Source organism: Alexandromys fortis, unplaced genomic scaffold, assembly GCF_014885135.2.
Source record: "Alexandromys fortis isolate MF-2015 unplaced genomic scaffold, M_Fortis_MF-2015_v1.1 scaffold_290, whole genome shotgun sequence".
Classification (NCBI taxonomy): Eukaryota; Metazoa; Chordata; class Mammalia; order Rodentia; family Cricetidae; genus Alexandromys; species Alexandromys fortis.
This window is the reverse complement of record NW_026068167.1, coordinates 919,486-938,206: the sequence shown is the minus strand read 5'-3', so window position 1 is coordinate 938,206 and position 18,721 is coordinate 919,486. Positions and strand designations below refer to the sequence as shown.

Here is an 18,721-nt window from a genome sequence, read left to right as displayed (position 1 = left end):
AGTCACAATTAAAACACAGGAGTGGATGGTGCCATTTTAATGAGGAAGTAAGTAAAAAGGGGCTTGGAACTGGGTTTGAATTATTGTTAAAGTTTAGGGATAAAGTCAGAGGAGAGTGAAAGAGAAAAGAGAGAAAAAAAACCAACAACAAAGAATCAAGAGAATGAAGGATCATAGAGGCCACTGCATTCTCAGTCAGTGCCTGGCCAGGACTGTTGTTCGTACTTTTTTTGGTTGAGTGAATTAAAGAATGATCGTTTAAAGAAGGGGGAACAATGCTTCTAGATGAGGGCATGAGCTAGTCATTGGATTGGATGTTGCTAGAGATAGAGGCAGAATTCTTGCTGTAGAATGTATTGAACAGAGTGTGCATGGGAGGGGAGAGAGTGCAGGTAGCAGCAGACTTCTGACGTGACAGTTTGGCTGTGAAGGGAGCAGAGAAAGAGTTTTAGCTGAAGGTGATATAGAGTGACACAGGGCCAAAGAATTTTCCCCCAAGTAGTTATTCTCATTAATTCATATTCACTCTCTCTTTTGTAGATTGTTGAATTAGGAGCGGCGGGGCTGCATCCCCGGCACCCGGCCGCCCACATGGCTAGGTTATGCCCCAAAATAATTACACGGAAACTGTATTTTTTTAAACACTGCCTGGCCCAGCTAGTTCCAGCCTCTTATTGGCTAGCTCTTACATATTGTTCTAACCCATTTCTAATATTCTGTGTAGCCCACGAGGTGGCTTACCAGGGAGGATCTTAACCTGCGTCTGTCTGGAGTGGGAGAATCATGGCGACTCTCTGATTCAGCTTCTTTCTCCCAGCATTCTCTTCTGTTTACTCCACCCACCTATGTTCTAACCAATAAAATGGGCCAAGGCAGTTTCTTTATTATAATTAACCAATGTCCTTCCTCCATCAGTAGATATCTCTCTTCTTCCTTTCTCTTTCCTTTTATACTCCCTGCTTCTTTTTCTTGACAGGATCTAACTTTGTAGCCCAGTCTGACCTCAAATTCTCAGTCCTGCTTCTGCCTCCTGACTGCTTGGATTACAGGGTGTACTATGCCTGTATAGAGGAGACATTCTTGAACTTCAGGGTTGCAAAGGAGAGTGTTTTCTTGATTGCAAGATTGGAGTTCATGAGAGAGGGCCAGGAGTATCCGTGGTCTTCAGAAGGAGGAAGATAAAAATGGAAGGAAGGATACCTGTTTGGTCAGGTCACAGAACTGGTCAGGAGTAGAAGACAGGCCACTAGCTGTGTTACAGCTTTTTAGTTCACAGTGAAGGATCAGTATCAGCTGAAAGGCCAAGGAGAGTGGTGTGGTACAGGGGAAGGGATAGGAAATAAAGGAATTGGAAAGCCTCCTTGCTAGGGAAATCTTGTAAGACTACAGATTAAGATTGAGTATCCTTTTAGAAACCTTGAGTATATAGTAAACACTGAATTATACAGTTAAGTATATAGTAAACTGAACTGAGTGCTTATCGCTGCCCTTGGCATAGAGGAAGCAGTTTCTAAGCCTGGGGTTGTAGGACTGGGAGTGTAGCAAAGCAGAGTACTTGCCAGCATGTTTGATCTCAGCATTGGGACAGAAAAGAAAAAGTAACCCTACTTTGCTGAGTCCAGAATTGTGATATTTGAGAGGAGGAACCTTGGAAGAGAGTTGGGAGTTTCTTTATAGGGATGGTTATTTGATTAACTGTGAAATACAAGTCTAAGAAAACTGTTAAGTGAAGGAAGAGAAAATGGGGCCAAGAAATAGCTAGTGTCATGGCAATTCCAAGGGACATTTGAGTAAGCAAGCTAGAAAGTCAAACAGCAGACTATGGAGGTAGAAACAGCTGCTTCGCTTTCATTGTTTTGTAGTGAATATAAGCTACAACTAAACTTCCTTTTATTGAGTTAAAATTTCCCAGCCACTGTTCCTTAAAGAGTCTTTATAATATCACATTTGTAGGGGCTTGGAGTAAAGTGCTTATTGTACAAGCTAAAGGACCCACACTCAGGTCCCTAATGCCCATATAAAAGCCAGGTGTGGCCACGTGCATCTATAACTTCACTGTTGGGGTGCAGGGGAGAGACAGGTGGGTTCTGGAGAGGCTTGCTGTTCCGTCAGTCTGCCTAAGTCAGTGAGCTCCTGGATCAGTGACAGACATTGTCTCAGAAATACGGTGGAGAATCATAGAGGAAAGACACCCAATGGATCTCTGTCTTCCGCCCACTTTCATCCATACATACAACATTAAGAAAATGAATAACAAAAATCCAAAACATCACATTAGAAAGCAGCTCATGCAAAGCCAGATGGTAAACGTGGAATCCAGTTGACAAGACAGAAGTTTAATATGCAGTTTGAATAGCTGCTTTCTGCAGGTGCCTTCTGAAATGTTTCCCGTTTTCCTTCTCACTCAGTTTTGATTAACACTTCCATGTAGTTAAGAAATTTTTGCTAACTGTGTGAGCATAGATGTTGATCTGTTTTAGTTGATCTTATTGCTGATGATACTGAAATATGTTTTGGAGTGTTTATAAGGATAAATACTCTTTCCAAACATTTTGATTTGGTTTGAATATCTCAAATCATTGCTGAACTGCTAGCTAGAGTGTTGTCAGTTAATGATATCACATACTCCAGGAGTCCTTCCCTCTTTACTACCACAAAGGCAGATGACCACTGTGTTCTCAGTGAAAAAGAAATCTTCTTTGGCTTATTACAGCAGCCTCAAACTCTTTTTCCCCACTTGCATGTGCTTTTACCAAGGAAGAATAAATTAGACAATTTATAATGGAAATGTAACTTTGCTTTAGCCTAATTAAGATTTATTTTCTCTTGCACATCAGAAAACTGAGAAGTAAGTAGTAAAGGAAAGGCAGATGTCGAAACTCCACAGCGCCTGTGTTCCTTTAATTCATTCTAGGTATACATCTCTTGATGGTGTGGCAAGGCAGTTTCTTTTCTTCAATCTCAATCCGTCTCACCTTCTCAGTGTGGCTTATTAAATGTGCATCTCTCACTGGCCAGAGCTATGTCTTGTGGTCAACCCTATTCATAAGAAAGGTTGTGAAATGTGAAAGGTTCTGACTGAACACAAAGTTACCCTAACCGAGTCTGGATCCCAGGAGGAGGTATCTGCGAGTACCAGTTTTCCTTGTGCCCATTTATCATGTGCACACACACGCTTCCTTTTTTAAACAAACACTTACAGAGTACTTTCTATAATGCCTTCTCCATCCCACTTGAAGGAGAAATGAAAATTAAAAACAAAGATTACAAGCTGGATCTGGTGACACATACCTGTACTACCTGCACTTGGGAGGCTGAGACTGGAGGATTGCAAATTTAAGACTGGCTGGGCTACATTGCAGATTCAAGGCCCACCTAGGCTATACAGTGATTTTTCTGAGTTACAAACAAACAAACAAACAACAAAACTACATACATACAGTAACAAAGGTTGCAAGAACTAACCTCTAACCCTCGTCTTCCAGGCAGATGCCATTGATGACTTCAGGGGCTCATCCTTGTCATTTCTAGGTAACTCTAGCCAAGGCCTTCTGTATATGACAGCCCCCTTATACCCCTCTCATGTTAAACTCTAAGTATTTATGTTTGATGACTTGTCTTAGAAATATATAAACATGACCATACTACTTTAAAATTTTTTAAATTTAATTGTTATTTTATGTGTACGAGTAGTTTTGTCTCCATGTACCACCAGTACCATGTGTATGCCTGGTGCCTGAGGAGGCCAGAAGATGGCATCAGATACCATGAAACTGGAGTTACAGACAGTTGTGAGTCAGCATGTAGGTCCTGGGAATTGAACCCAGGCTCTCTGGAGGACCAGCTAGTGTTCTTAGCCACTGAACTATCTTCAGCCGTGAAAATAAATGTGTAGTTTTGGTAGATGTTATCATAATTGTGCTCTGGGAAAGCAGTAGAAGACATGTACCAAGATGAGAAAATTTGGGGGCCTGCTGAGAATTCCTTCCACTGTATCAATCACCTCAGCTCTAACACTTTCTAAAGATACCTGTCAAACAAAACAAACAGAAAAACTCATGTCAGTGCTGGAGAGATGGCTCAGCAGTTAAAGAGCACTTACTGCTCTTGCAGAGGATCCAAGTTCAGTTCCAAGCATCCATGTTAGGTGGCTCAACTAACTCCGTCTCTAGGAGATCCAATGCCCCCTATTCTTGCTTCTTCTCAGAAAAGAGACACAGAGACAGAGACAGACAGAGAATGATTACTAGTGGGCTTTTGATGGCTCAACAGTAAATAAGCAGTCCAAAGGTAGGAAACAGGCCAGGTTTTTTCTGAACATGAGAGAAGTGAGATTACACTTTTTTTTTTTTTTTTTGATACAGGGTTTTTCTGTAGCTTTGAAGCCTGTCCGGCAAGATTACACTTCTTTTATGCTATTTCTGCTTTGAGAAATCTGAAATAAATCTGAAGTGAGATTTTTTTAAATAAAATATAAATGACAGTTGACACCGACCAGTATAGTTTCATAGGTTTTGTCCAAGTCCAACTTCATAATGACAAATAACTTTCAAGTCCGTCTCTGCCTTACCAAACTCTTTGATGGCTTGGCAGGTGACCTGCAATATCTAGTTTAGCAATTCCAGTTTAGTGACTAATTGGATAGTATTGTAGAACTTGTAGAATTTAGTTGAAGTACTGTATATTATATAGTACATTGTGTAAAGCAGTGGTTCTCAACCTTCCTCATACTGTGACTCTCTAATACAGTTCCTCATGTTGTGGGGACCCCCAACCATAAATTGTTTTCCTTTCTACTTCATAACTGTCATTTTGCTACTGTTACAAATTGTAATGTAAATATCTTAGGTGACTCTTGTGAAAGGGTTATTTGGTCACCCACAGGTTGAAAATTGCTGGTGTAAAAGACACTTTCTAAGGGTTATCTTGAGTCCTATTTAAAAATTCTGTTTATGGTATGTTTGTCATTGTTCTTTTATCTTGTTCTACATTGTGCTTTCTGTATTTACCTTTGTTTTGTTTTTTAAAGACAGGGGTTTCTCTGTGTAACAGCTCTGGCTGTTCTGCAACTCGCTCTGTAGACCAGGCCTTGAACTCACAGAGATCCACCTGCCTCTGCCTCCCTGAGTGCTTGGATTAAAGGTGTGCACCACCACTGCCCAGTTTATTTATCTTTTTTTAAAATTAAAATCTTTATTTATTTTATACATGTAAGTGTTTTGCTTGCGTGTCTGTATACCATTTGTATGCATGGTGCCCACAGAGATCAGAAGGCATCAGATCCCTGGGAGCTGGGACTAGAACCCAGAACCTATGCAAAGGACAGCCAGGAATCTTAACTTTTTTTTTTTTTTCTGCTTTCTGTTTGGGAAAAACCCAAGAGAGGGGGCATTATGTAACATATATTTGAAATCATACCTTTAAAAACTTTTTCCACTCTTGCATTTATTTATAAATAAAGATGAAGCTAGAGTGTGTGTCTTTACAAGAGGATGAAATGAAGGACAATGAAAGCCTGTTTATCAACCTCGTTGTTAATTGCTAGGAGGAAGCCTGAGGGTTTATATTTATTTTCACTTTCTGATTTTTGGTGCTGGGGCTCGAACCCTCAGGGCATATGATTCACCATTGAGTTACAGCCTCAGCTTCAGCTGGGGGTTGTTAAGGTATTTAATATGTGCCATTTTAACTTACTTTAAAAGCTGAGTTCTTGTACTTTATCCTTATGTGTTGGTGAGATTATGAGGATATCAGACTTAAGGGAGGTTTTGCAAGAATATCAAATATTTGCAGTTTCTAAAAGCTACTTCATTGAGATGTAATTTACATACTGTAAAATTCACCCATTTAGGTGTAATTATGAACAGTTTGGAAAGCATGGTTTGTAAATCTGTCCCAGTAAAACATCAGGAACTGAGTGAGTACCATGCTCAGACTCGTGTAAAATAGGCAGGTGTGCACCACCCATCTGTAATCCCAGGGCCAGGAAGGCTCAGATTGCTTTTAGGGGCTCTCAGGTCTGCTAGCCCCACCTCCTAATAAGAGACTGTGCTTCCAAAGATACAAAGTGGAAACTCCCAAGGAATGGCACTCAAGGTTGACTTCTGGCTTCCACACATACACACCCTCACACTTGAACACCCCACCCCAAAAACTTTTTTCTTTTTAATTAGTAGATATTTTTTAAATTGTTTTTATTGAGCTATAGACTAAAAAAAAAATTAAGAGCTGAGTATCATGGTACAAACCTATGATTCTAGGATGAAGGAGGCAGAGACAGATTGCCAAAAGTTCAGGGATGTCTTGGTTACATAGTACCAAGCCAGCCATAACTACATAGCAAGATTCTGTCATAAACAAAAGAAAAATAAATAAAACCCCACCTTGATTTTTAGTAAATCTGCACGGCTGTATAGTCATCACAGCTCAACTTTAGAACATTTATGTCTGCCCAAAATTGATCGCTTTTGCCCCATCATTGTCTATCCTAGTTCCTACTTCCTGCTCCAAGAAACTTCTAGTTCATGTTCTGATTTTATAGTAACATAAACGGAATTGTATAATATGAAATATTTCAAGCCTTCTTTTACTCACTGTATTTTTGAGGTTTAGCTTCAAAAGTATGTGAGAGTTTGTGTCAGTAGGAACAGGGTTTGTTCTTTCACCAGCTGATGGATGTTTAAACTGACTACATTTCTAGACTATCATGAATAATAATGCTTGAACTTCAACGTATTTATAAGGATTTGCTTAACATTATATAAATCACTAATTAGCCAAATGAGAAATGTTTAAAAGTAAAAATTAGAAAGTTTCATGGTAAGACATTTTTAACCAATAATTGAGTGTCTTATTTTAGACCATACCAGACAGAAATTTTAGATTTATTTTCTTCTTAAAATTTTTTGAGATTTTATTTATTGTTATTTTATGTATTATGGGTATTTACATATATATGTAAATGCACCTTGTTCATGCAGTGCCCTGGAGGCCAGAAGGGCATGTCAGAATCTCTGAAGCTGGAGTTAGAGAGAGTTGTGAGCCACATAGTGAGACCTATCTCAAAAAACAAAAATAAAATAAGGAGTCTACCGAAATCTAGCTTAGTGAACAAGCTAGTTTATTGGGCTTGCTTATGAGAGCATGGATGGCTCTCCAGAATAACTCTATCACCAAAATGTCTCACCCTACCAAAGATGGCAGCTTCCCCACAATTGCATAGATGGAGCCTTTCTTCAGTTAACCTTCAGCCCACTGTACTCTAGCACCTCCCAAGACCAGGTATAGCTGGGGTGGATCAGGGCACAGGAACTGGCTGCTGAGATGATCACACCTGCTCTGATTAAGACGGTGGTGGCTGTTATACTTGGCCATAGGGTTCCACAATACCCAAGTGCTTCCTGTGACAGTTCCAAGATTTTACTTATATTTACCTGTTTAACCTTCACTCCTACTATTTGAGACAGGGAATACTTTTATCTCATTTCTTTCTTTGTTATTTTTTGAGATCTCAGCGTTTCTCTGTGTAGTTCAGGGACTTGATTTATAGACCAGGGTGGCCTTGAACTCAGAGATCTTCTGCCTTCTGAGTGTTTGGACTAAAGGTATTCACCACCATGCCCCTTACCATAGTCACACAACTAGTAAAAGGGCAGATCTGGAATTTGGACAGACAGTCTGATTCAGTCTCTCCTGGAAAGATTTCTCATAGGAAAGACACTGACCAGAGCATGATTGCTAGGCCTACATGACCGAAAGTGAGGAAGCACATGGGTGGGAGTGAGTGTGGCAGACTAGTTATGAAAAGGAGAGTGAAGACGGTCTGGGCACCTGAAGGAAGAGTTCAGCCAGCTGGTGGAGAATTTGGGTTCTGTGATTTAATTTGTAGAGTTTTACCACACATCCCACTTACCCTTCATTTGTTTATTGATTTCTGTTTTGAGGCAGAGTCTCACCAAATTGTCCAGGCAGTCCTTAAACTTGTCATCCGGCTGCCTCAGGCTTCAAGAAGTTTTGTTTTGATTTCTATCTTTTTTTTTAAATTGTAAAGTATATCACACAATCAGAAATTGCAAAAGGGTTATGGGGTGTGGCTCAGTGGTAGAGGGCTTTCATACCTGCAGGAGGCACCAGGTTAAATCCCCAGCACCCTACACCCAAAGTGTGTAAAATGCAAATGTAAAATTTAGTGAATTATTTTAAAATAATCACTGTTTTGACATTGTGGTAACCCAGCAGCTCCTTTGTAACCTTTGTCAATCACAGTGTCTGGGCTCCTCCCTACAGGTTAACTATTTTCTCCTGTTTTATTTTCCTTTCTACTTTCATCACCTATGTACCTCTAAACAAACACTTCTAATTTGAATGCATGGAGCCATATGCTGCATTCCTTTTATCTAACCATTGTGCTTTCAAGATTTATGTTCAAGCTGTGTGGTTGTTCATGGGGTAAACACTCCATGGTGTTTTTACTGTTCTGCTATTGGGAATATTTGGGATAGTCACAGCTGAGAGTGTCAAAGGGGAAAAAAATCACATCAATTTAATACAAAGATAATAATAAGCTTTATTGTATTTTGCCTTTTTAATTTCCCTTTGATGCTAAGAATGTAGCCCAGAGTTTCATGCATGCTAGGTAAGCTACACCCCCAGTACAACTGATCTATATTAACTGATCTATATTTCTAGGCCATATCTGTTTTTAATACTCAATCAGTAGCTTTTATTTTGTTTTGAACATTTCTTTCTTGTCTCTAAATTTAAAAAGCATTTTTCCATAATATCTTCTGAAAACATTATTTATATTTTATATCTGAGTATGTAACTTATCTATTATTGGTTTTAAAAGATTTCTTTTTATTACTACTTTTAAATTACTTGTGTGTGTGTGTGTGTGTGTGTGTGTGTGTGTCTGTCTGTGTGAGCATGTGCTGTGAGTACAGATGCCCATTGCGTCTAGAAGAGAGCGTTGGATCCCCTAGAGCAGGAGTTCAGACTGCTGTGAGCTGCCTGATGTGGGTGCTGGGAATCTAACTCAGGTTCTCTGCAAGAGTGGTGTACTCTTATAATGACAGAGCCATCTCCAGCTCCTGGAACTGGCTACTGTAGTTGGTAATTCTTAACTGATTTATTAGTGCTTCTCTTGTTTCAGGGCTTTTTATTTTATGTTTTATCCAGATTTTCTGGCTGTCTTTAGCAGGGCAGTTAGTCTGAATCATCTAGTTTACATTCTCAGTATCAGAAATGTCTTTTGAAGTTTTAGTTTCATTTTGACTTAAAAATGATCTGTTTTGTGCAAGACACTGGGCTCACTCTGAAGCATATACAGAAAACAGCAACAGTAAAGTAAAACAAAACAAAAAATCTGCTCTGTCTTGTTAAGGAGCCTCACTGAATGTATTTACTAAAACAATTTAAAAGCCCGAAAAACTATTTTATAGATTGATACCAGTTCCTATTTTTGTATATTACTTTTTCATTTATGAGCTCAAAAGAGGCTTCTGTTTCTTCAGAACTTTTCCTGGGTTTAAAATTCTCTTAGCAGAGAACTTGCTACATTAACTGAGCAGGACTGTTTTTTATGTTAGAATAATTTCAGAACTCTAATCATATGGAAATTTAAATACATACCCCCCAAACATGAACTTGCTAGTACAGCAGTTTAACCTTTACAGTAGCCACAGTGGTCACCCCCCTTTCTCTGTTTATCTGGAATTTAAACCTTTATTTTGCCCAAAGATGGACTGTATGCAAACCACATCCAGAATGATTTTAGTTTGTACTGCAAAATGTGAAGAAAATGTTTTCGGTTGACGGCAGCTAGATCAGTGACATCTGATGCTCCAGGAACTGTTTTTTTTTTTTTTTTTTTTTTTTTTTTTTTACAGCATTCAAGATGCACAGGGACAGAATAGTAACTCACATGATTTTTTTTTGGCAAGGAAAAGCTGGCTACGTGGCTGATGTTAAATTTGCTTTGAAGGCATTCAGATCAAGAGATGTCTGAAGACTGTGAGGCTGCAGCAGGGAGAGGATTGTGCAGTTAGTAAACAACTGCAGGAAGCTGTGGCAAGGCAGTTCGCTGGTAAGCCATTTGCAGGTCCGAGCAACAGAATAGAGAGACTCTAGAGAGGAAAACCTGACATGGCCTTCAGGGAATGCTACTCAAGGCAGTGAAGGCAGAGAGGCTGCCATGCTAGAGACTTTTCTTGCTGGCCCAATGGTGCTGTCAGTGTGACCCTGCTTTGCCCTGCTCTTCTTGGACTGTAAGATTTACCAGGGACAGAGTTAGCTTTGTTGATGTTGAGCTGCCCTTAGAGTTAGGCTTTACCATGGCCACACACTTCCTTCTTGCTCAGCTGCTTAGATGATACTCGTTACCTTTTACATTATTTTCAAAGTGTGGTCCAGGGATATCCCCTTGCTCACTGTCTCAGTTAGGGTTCTTGTTACTGTGGTAAATACCGCAACCAAAAGCAACCTTGAGGGGAAAGAGTTTTTCTCAACTTACAGCTTATAGTCCACCATCCAGGGGAGTGACGACCCCGAGCAGGGACTGAAGCAGAGGCCATGGAGGAGTGCGGTCACTGGCCTGCTCCTCATGGTGTTTGCAGCCTGCTTTCTTATACACCACATGACCAGGGTTGGCACATCCTATAATAGACTGGGCCCTCCCATATCAATCACTAAGTAAAGAGAGGACTGGCTTGCCCTCGGGCTTATCTAGTAAGTGCATTTTCTCATTTGACATTCCCTCTTCCCAAATGACTCAGGCTTATATCAAGTTCGCATATAACTAATCAGCATATTTAACATCAGAGTCTCTTAAGGGGTCTCCAGGACTCAACTAGTTTATTTTTTACTGGGATGTAGTGTGCTTTATTTTTGAGTCATTCTTCCTGGGAACACTGTAAAATTTTCCAGGGGATCCAGGACATTCGCTACCACCCGAGACTAAGAGTAAAAACACACATTAGAGTTCAGCTGTCGTCTCTTAAGCCAGTCTTTAAAGAACCTTGCCAAAGCATAAGACACTGGTTCTTCCTCATATTATTAACCCTTTGAAATATGATAATTTGAGTTTTAAAAACGTTATAACTTACTGTTGGTAGCTTTTTTCCTTCCTTTTTTTTTTTTTTTTGAGACAAGAATCTCAAAATGTAGCCCTGGTTGGACAAGAACTCACTGTATATACCAGACTGACCTGGAATTCACAGAGATCTGTCTGCCTCTGTTGCCTGAGTGCTGGAATCAAAGGTGTGGACTGCACGCCTAGCTTTGTAGTTGGTAACTTTTAATAAACTAACAAATATGTAAATGTTTCATACTTTTAACTGTTTAGACTGATATAGTAACACAAAACCACTCTTTGGAGTCCTCTGTGATTTTTTTCGATGAAATGAGATCCTCAGATGAATAGGTTTGATGACTGTTGTTTTAAATTCTGTCAACTTCAGATGGAATCACAGTTCCTCTTCCTGAAGGAGGAATAGATTTCTCATTGTGGTAGTTTGAATAGGTATGGCCTCCATAGACTCTGTGTTTGAATGCTTGGCCCATAGGGTGTGGTACTATTAGGAGGTGTGGCCTTGTTGGAGTAGGTGTGGCCTTGTTGGGGAAGTGTGTTACTATGGAGGTGGGCCTTGAGGTCTCATAAGCTTAAACTACACCCACTGTAGCACTTAGCCTCCTTCTACTGCCTGCGGATCAAAATGTAAAACTCTCAGTTCTTTCTCCAGCACCATGTCTGCCTGCATGCCACCATGTTACTCTCCATGATGATAATGGGGTAAATCTCTGAAACTGTAAGTCAGCCCCAATTAATTGTTTTCCTTAAAAGAATTGCTGTGGTCATGGTGTCTCTTCACAGCAATAGAAATCCTAGCTAAAACACACTTCCACTTTCTATACATTCTGTAAACTTCTGTGTTATACAGCTTAGTTCTTAGTTTTCTTTATATATGATGTGAGTGACAGGCTTTATATTAGGTAAGAGTTCTTTAAGACTTCCAGGGTAGGGCTGGAGAGATGGCTCAGTGGTTAAGAGCATTGCCTGCTCTTCCAAAGGTCCTGAGTTCGATTCCCAGCAACCAGATGGTGGCTCACAACCATCTGTAATGGGATCTGGTGCCCTCTTCTGGCCTGCAGGCATACACACAGACAGAATATTGTATACATAATAAGTAAATATTAAAAAAAAAGACTTCCAGGATATACTTTGCCCAGTATAGTATGAACAGTTGTTCACAATTATTTGTATCATTGTTATCAGTATCAATGTCCAGATCACTGGTTTATCTGAAAAACAGTGTACATTTAAAAACTTGGCAACAGTTGGGCATGTTGGCATATACCTAAAATCCAAGTACTCTAAAGGCTGAGGCAGGAGGATCCCCATGAGTTAGAGGCTAGCCTGGACTGTGTGACTCTCAAAAAACAAACGGATCAGGATGTATCCCAGTTGGTAGAGTATTTATCTATCATGAACAAAGCCCTAGGTCTGATACATTGCACTAAAAAAGAGGGAGCCTGGTGTAATGGATCATGCCATAATCTCAGCATTGGAAAGCAATGGTAAGAGAATACTTTAACCTTGAAGGTCATCCTGGTTCACATAGCAAACCTTGTCTCAAGGTACTCAAGTAAACAGAATTAATGTGCCATGTGGAAGGAGAATAAAGACTTTTCTTAACTCATTACAAATGAATTATAGTCATTATAAATTGGTTACAAAAACGTTCTACTGAGCCAGATATGGGTGTAGACACCTGTAATCAGCACTTGGGAAACTAAGGCAAGAGGATTGCAGGTTCTAGGCCAGCCTGGGCTACACATTGTGAGGTGAGAGGTTAGAATATATAGTGAGACTATTCCTCTAAACAAAACAAAACATAAAATATGTCAGAGCTAGGGGATTGGCTCAGTCAGTAAAGCCCTTGCAAGAAGACCTGAGTTCAATCCCTGGAACCTAAGGCTGAGTAGGGTGCTGTGTGCTTGTAATTCTAGCACTAGGAAATAGAAGACAGACAGACAATCTCTGAGGCTCACTGTCCAGCTAGTCTAGGCTAATTGATGAGCTCCAAGTCATGAAGTGAAGTGCCCTGTCTCAAAGGAAGTAGACCGTGATCCTGAAGATGACACCTAAGGTTGTCTTCTAACTTACACACACACACACACACACACACTTCCCCAAAACAGGCATGACAGATAAATAAAACATTCTTTTTTTATATATATATATTTTTTTATTTATTTATTATGTGTACAATATTCTGTCTGTGTGTCTGCCGGCAGGCCAGAAGAGGGCATCAGATCGCATTTCAGATGGTTGTGAGCCACCACGTGGTTGCTGGGAATTGAACTCAGGACCTTTGGAAGAGCAGGCAATGCTCTTAACCACTGAGCCATCTCTCCAGCCCCAATAAAACATTCTTATGTGACCAACAGTTACAGTGAGACCTGGCTTCTTAGAAGCTTGATGAGCACAGTATGCTGTACTTCACAAATATTCTGAAGAGCTGAATTACTACTGTTCCTTATGTGCAGTACTTATATCCCCCACCTGTGCTGCCCCTGCTTCAAAGAGACTTACAGTGACTTGTATTTAGGTTTTCAGAAGGCAGCCTTATTTTCTGAAGCCCTTATGTTAAAGAATTGACCACTTGTCCTGGAGGCAGGCTGGAGGATCTAACAATTGAACAAACTGGCTTAGTAGCCCAAGGTGGGATTACCTATGTTTCTCATCATTCCTTGTTTAGACTGCCCTTCTATATCAGTTAGCCTTCCCTGATTTCCCAGACAAAAGAGTGAATTTAACACTTTAAAGTCAAAATATTTTTAGGCAGGTGTGGGAGGCAGAAGCATTTGGCTCTCTATGAGTCTAGGACAGTTTGATCTACATAGTAAGTTCTAGATTTTTACCAAACCAGTCCCAAGGCTTCTACTGCTGCAAGTACCATGGAGAAATAGCATGCTTCCCTGCTGAAATGAGAGAGTAGAATCCTTATATGAGTAAGTTCATAATATTGTGTTGAGTTGACTTTATTTTTTCCTAAAAATGTGTGCTTATCCCACAAAAGGGTTCATTGAGAATGTCACTTGGGCTGGCATGGTATTTAATTATGCTGATGAAGTGTTAGGTGACCCCTTTGATGTAGACTGTCTTAGCATTCTGTTTCTGTGAAGAGATACCATGACCAGGGCAACTCATATAAAACAAAGCATTTAATTGGGGTATAGGTGTAATTTTCCTGTGTCTTGGCAGATACTTTCCAAATAACCATTCAGAGACTTAATATAAATTATAAATGCTCAGCCAATAGCTCAGGCTTTTTTGTAGATGGAAGTTTTTTGTCTTGCTTGGTTCCTCAGTGGTTCAATTAACAATAAAACACATATAATTTTATATTAATTATAAGCAGTTTGGCTATTACCTCAGCTTATTATTAACTAGTTCTTATAACTTAAATTAACCCATGATTCTTATCTATGTTTAGCCATGTGGATTGGACCTTACTCAGTGAGGCATTCTCATCTTGCTTACTCTGCATCTGGGTAATGACTGCAGACTGAGCTTTTCCTCTTCCCAGAATTCTCCTAGTCTGGTCTCCCTGCCTATACTTCTGGCCTGGCTACTGGCCAGTCAGCATTTTATTAAACCAATACAAGTGACAGACCTTTACAGGGTACAAGAGCATTATCATACAGTACTTGTTAATACTGAACTCTTACATTTTAAATTAACACATTTTTTTTTATCTACACTTTGTCAGGTAGCTTCGTACCTTTCCTCAGTACAGCATGCACATCTTGCTTTTCTCTGCATCTGTTTGTGACTCCTGACTCCTCCCTTCTTCTTCCCAGCATTCTCTATTTGGCTCTCCCCCTAACCTTATTCTGTCCAGCTATTAACCAGTCAGCTTCTTTATTAAACCAGTCATAGTGAAATATATTCACCAGTATAAAGGAATATTTCACATTTTCCCCTTTTTGTCTAATTAAAAAGGAGGACTTTAAACTTTAACATAGTAAAATTTATACAACAAAACAGTTATTAAGAATTACAGTTACAGGGGCTGGAGAGATGGCTCAGTGGTTAAGAGCACTGACTGCTCTTCCGAAGGTCCTGAGTTCAATTCCCAGCAACCACATGGTGGCTCACAATCACCATAAATAAGATCTGGTGCCCTCTTCTGGCCTGCAGGCATCCATACAGACAGAATATTGTATACATAATAAATAAATAAATATTTAAAAAAAGAAGAAAAAAAAAGAAAAATAAAAAAGAATTACAGTTACAATATCCAGTCCACTTGTATCCAGTAAATTGGGCAAATTAAGAGAAAATACTCTTATTATTTATCTTTGTGACTCTAAAGTTTTATATCTAATTTACTTTTTATCGTAACTAAGGAAAACTTTAATTATGACCATCTAGTCTTCACTTCCATCAAAGACCCCAGAAGGGTGAAATGTTACCTATTGACAGGGACATTTGGTTGCCTAGACAGTCACCACAGGTTCTTCTGTAAAACTGAGGCATCTAACTATGGCCTACAGGCAGGCCTAGTATTTCTGACAGACATTTCTGAGAAACAGGGGATTTTGATAAACTTTCCTATCTTGTCTTGGAAAAAATTTGCAGTCACCTTTTTGTGCTGCCCTGCTGGTCCAGTTGGGACAGTACGCTGTCAGCAATTGCGACAAGGGCAGTTTTTTTGTTTTTTTTTTTTGCCATAAAGAAAACAAACTCCATATGGAGTTTCTTTGATGCCTATCATATTCTTTGAAGTAGATTGGTGCTGCAAGGAACATATGTGTCTTAATGTCATGAAAAGCCTTAGGTTATTAAACATATTAAATGTCATATTCTGTAGGCTTTGAAGTGTTTGAAGACCATCTACCTATCTAAATATATCTGTTTATGTCCCTGAAAACATACCTGACATGTCCATGGACAGTATAGACTGTCCATTGTACAAGTCATCCAAATATGATTTTTTGTTTTATGTTTGAGCAGATAAAATATATATAATGAGTCTTATAGTTCTTCTAGGTTTATTGTTTGTAGCCAGAATTCTTAGAGGGTCTTCCTCGTTCAAACCTCATCAACCTTAAATCCATAGCCTTTCATTTCCTGTGGAAATAAAAACATAACCTCTTCCCCAAAGTAACACATCTTTTGACTTCCATTTTGAAGCCAAGACATTTATCAAATATATAGGTTGATTTAATCCAAAAGCTTTTATAATCCAGTGTCTCTTAGCAGCTATCTCTTCTTTCTCAGCAGTCAAAAAATTCAAAGACAACACAATAACATACAGTATCCAGACTGACTGTATATTTTTTATCTTTAAACATACCGTAACCCATTCAGAGGCTTTTTGGTGGCGGGAGGTCTGGATCTGTTTTTACACAGCATCTATATTGTTTTTTGATCGCATGAGACAAATCTTAAACAGCTACATTAGTTGCCACCAGTGCAGTTTAAGATAGTACATGGCAGCTGGTTCTTCTTGCAGGCAGCTGCCATAAGATAACCTCTCTGTATCTCGGCCCATGTGAGAGACTGCAGGAACCTATGATACAATTTAACTCTTGGTCTGCTGGCATGGCTCATGCTGGCAGCTCAAGCCCACAGGCAGATACTGGCATCTCTGTACTGCAACTGGCATCAGAGGCACAAGATTAGAAAGCTGTGTTTGGCTTTATGTGCTTTTAGAACCTTCCCTCAAGCTTTGTCAGGTTACACATGGAAATTCTGGCCTACACATTGGTCATCTTTTGTAGGCAGAATTTTCCTGTGTCTCGGCAGCAACTTCCCAAATAACTATTTACACTTAATATAAATTATAAATGAATGGTCAATAATTCAGGCTTGTTAATAGCTAACTCTTATATTTTAAATTAACCCATATTTTTGATCTGCACTTTGCCACGTGGCTTGCTACCTTTCCTCAGTACAACTTGCCCATCTTGCTTCTCTCTGTGTCTGTTTGTGATTCCTGACTTCACCCTTCTTACTAGCATTCTCTGTTTGGGTCTCCTCCTAACCTTATTCTGTCCAACTATTGACAAGTCAGCTTCTTTATTAAACCAATCAGAGTGACATATATTCACATATTGTAAAGGAATTGCTTACAGTTTAGAGGTTTATTTCATTATCATCGTGGCAGGGAGCATGATGGTACATAGGTACATAGGCAGATATAGTGCGGGAGAAGTAGCTGAGAGTTTTACATCTCTTTAGAGCTGCAGGCAGCAGGAGAGAACCACACTATGGCTTGGGCCTTTGAAACTACAAAGGCCACCCCATTGATTCACCTACAAGGCCACACCTACTCCAACAAGATCACATTTCCTGATCCTTCTCAAATAGTGCCACTCCCTGATGACTAAGCATTTAAATATATGAGCCATGGGCCATTCTTATTCAAACCACCACACAGACCATACCTTCAGGAAGCTTATAACCTTGTAGTCCACACATAAGCAAGCCTAGGGAGTATTGCCTGTATAGGTACTATTAGAGGAAGGGAGCATCCAGATTACTTATGAGATGAGATCGTGTTAAAGATTGCCTAAGCTTGAATCTGTCTGTAAATGGAGAAGTTTGGCCTCAGGGTGCTTGTAAGAGTAAATACCTTTTACAAAGGCATGTAAACCATGGGTGCTCTGAAGAAACAGAATACAATGTAGCTTTGTAAGATGAAGCTAGAGAGGTGTCAGAGGAGGGTCTAGGAAAGTCCTGGAGGGGACACCAGCGGCAAAGGAAAGGAGTAGTCTAGATAGGGTGAAGGTAGAGTTTGGGTCCAGTTGAGTCTGGTGATTATGAGACATTCAGATGGAGACATTGAAAAAACAATTTGGTATTTTTTGAGGGAGATAGAACAAATAAAATAGGAAATAGTAACGATTTGTGCATTGTGACATGCCTGTAATCTTAGCACTAGAGAGACTGAAACAGGAGAGGAAGAGAATCAACAAAAGGCTTCAGCAGCAATTAGTTTGTGTGTGGTGGACAGATGCAAATTGGACTGCACAGTGGAGAAATGGATCTGGCCAGTTCATTTTAAAAATCTGCACTAAAGGTAATAGATACTTACTTACTCATTTTAAGCCACAGCATACACAAAGGTCAAATCATTTTTTATTCTTTGAAATTATAACACAATTCCATCATTTCCCACCTTCTCATTTCCCCCTCAATCTCTATGCATGCCCCCTGCTCTCAAATTCATGACTTCTTTATCTTTAATTATTACTGCATGTATGTGTTCTTAAATACATAAATACAATCTGCTTAGTATATATAATGTTATCTGTATATGTATATGATCTCAGGGTGGTCCACTTGGTATTATATGGAGCTCTTCCTAGGGGAATATCATTTCTCCTACGCTCAGCATTCCCCAGTTGCCCATAGCTCTTTGTCTAGAGTTGAGGCTCCCAAAGCTTTCCCCATTCCCTTTTAGTGTGACCATTAGTGTCATCATTGTGCAGATCTTTAGGCATTCATGTTGATGAGACTTAAGGGATGTAGCCTCTCTGACATTTCTAGGAGAAGCGCTCTCAAAGCAAATCTCCTGTTTCTCTGGTTCTTAAAATCTTTCCAGCCCCTCTGAGCCTTAGGTACAAGAATTGTGTTGTAACTGTATCAGTTGGGAATGGGCATCACTTGTCTTATTCTCTACATTTTGATTAGTTGTGTTTTTTTATAATG

The 18,721-nt window shown here is 39.6% G+C and overlaps 1 protein-coding gene across 1 annotated transcript in view; it reads left to right on the top strand.

Moving 5' to 3' along the window:
• Positions 1 to 18,721, top strand: part of Tnrc6b (trinucleotide repeat containing adaptor 6B) — a 235,908-nt gene that overhangs the window by 23,358 nt on the left and 193,829 nt on the right. The gene's annotated exons all lie outside the window — the stretch shown is intronic.